General features: G+C 43.9%; 1 pseudogene; it reads right to left on the reverse strand.

Moving 5' to 3' along the window:
* Positions 1 to 204: 204 nt before the first annotated feature.
* On the reverse strand, positions 205 to 1,550 carry LOC130040111 (heterogeneous nuclear ribonucleoprotein A3-like; annotated as a pseudogene).
* Positions 1,551 to 2,049: the final 499 nt, after the last annotated feature.

The raw sequence follows: 2,049 nt of genomic DNA on the forward strand, positions 1-2,049 counted from the left end.
CTGTGGCTATGACAGTCCTGAACAAGAAGGGTTTCCTGTTTAAGCTGTAGTAACTTTTCTGACAATGAATCATCGCTCCTTCTGTGGCAGATTTTTACAGTTCCTCTAATGGATTTGGGACGACTGTCTCAAAGTAACCTGCAGCTTTTCTGACAACTCCACACTCTCTCCTGCTAAGAACTGTAGCCCTTTTCTGCTGAGTTTTTAGAACCTTCTGCTACCATAGCCACCACTTCCACCACCAGATCCATAACCACCACCATAGGGGACTGCCCGAGCTTCTTCCACCAAAACTGCCCCCTTTCATGAGTCCACAATTTGATTGCTATTGTCCATTATAATTTCCAAAACCATTATAGTTCCCACCACCACCATAGTTACCACCACCAAAATTTCCTCCTTCATTGTAACCATCATCTCCTCCACCACCTCCTCCATATCCACCACCTTGGTTTCCATATCCTGGTCCTCCACCACCATAGCCTCCTCTACTACTATGACCAGAACCTCTGCAATAGTTGCCACCATTACCTCCAAATTCATTATTTCCACCATTATCTCATCCATAACTACCTCTGCTGTCACCACCGCCACCACCATAGCCTCCTCTTCCACCAAAGTTTCCACCACCTCCAAAATTGCCTCCACGGCCCATAAAGTTGCCAGATCCACCTCCACGACCTCTTTGCGATCCAGCAGACTGCATTTCTTGCTTAGAAAGGGCCTTTTCCACTTCACAATTATGCTCATTGATAGTGTGGTATTTCTGAACAACAATTTTATCAACTGTATTATGATCATCAAAAGTCACAAAAGCAAATCCTCTCTTTTTCCCACTCTGCCTGTCTCCCATAACTTCTATGGTTTCAATTTTGCCGTACTTTTCAAAGTAGTCTCTTAAATTATATTCCTCTGTGTCTTCTTAATACCACCAAAAAATTTTCTTCACTGTTAGATGGGCACCAGGCTTCACAGAATCCTCTCTAGAAACAGCTCTCTTTGGTTCCACTACACGTCCATCAACCTTATGTGGTCGAGCACACATAGCTTCATCCACCTCTTCAACACATGAGTAAAAGTAAAGTAAAGGCCCTCCCGTTGATCATCGATTTGCTCGAGCGGGCCCAGTAACGTCTCCATTGGAGATTTTGTTGTTACTGTGTCTGGCATATCGAATCCGTCATGGGGAGCTTGCCAGGCTCTGCCGTGCGGGCGAGATACTCTCGGTAGCTTGCTGGGCTCTCTGAGAGGGGCGGAGGAATCAAACTCGGGTCGGCCATGTTGGCTGCATGCAAGGCAAACACCCTACCACTGTGCTATTAAGTCACAAAACCAAAGCCTCTGGAACATTTTGTTTGGGGGTCTCTCATCACCATATAATCTGTAAGTGTGCCCCATTTCTCAAAATATTCTCTTAAACTATCATCTGTGGCTTCAAAGCTCAAACCTCCAATAAACAGTTTTCTCAACTGCTCTGGTTCCTTTGGATCATGGCCCTCTATGTTGAGACTTGCCTCTTCCAACTCTAGTTCAATATGGGACCAACCCATTATACCTTTTTACTACCATTACTTCCAGTTTTCCCAACCACCACCCAAGTCTGCTCCAATAGCAGGCCCTAAATGATTTATTTTGTATTACTTGTTATGATTAATTTGCTAAAAATCATCAAAAGAGATTTCCTTAGGAGAAAGTGTGCGAAGATTTTTGTGTTTTACCCTGGAGTCATTAAGCCCTTGTACAAGAGATTATGAACATGTTGCTTCAGGTTAAGCCTTATGTGTTAATATTTTCTTAATCGAGATTGGTTGTCTTCTACTTTACATTCCATCCAACGTAGTGTGCTAATTACTGTAATTACTGGTTTTGGCATATCAAATACACAACGGATAGCTTACGAGGCTCTGCCATGCGGGCGGAATACTCTCGGTAGCTTGCCAGGCTCTCCGAGAGGGATAGAAGCTTTTGGGGCGGCCTCTAATCACCCTTGTAGGTGTTCCCATGATTCAAACCATATTTGAACCCTATCAAACATGGTATGGCAATTAT

The sequence above is a fragment of the Sorex fumeus genome, unplaced genomic scaffold, assembly GCF_029834395.1.
Source record: "Sorex fumeus unplaced genomic scaffold, SorFum_2.1 ptg000094l, whole genome shotgun sequence".
NCBI classification, from domain to species: Eukaryota; Metazoa; Chordata; class Mammalia; order Eulipotyphla; family Soricidae; genus Sorex; species Sorex fumeus.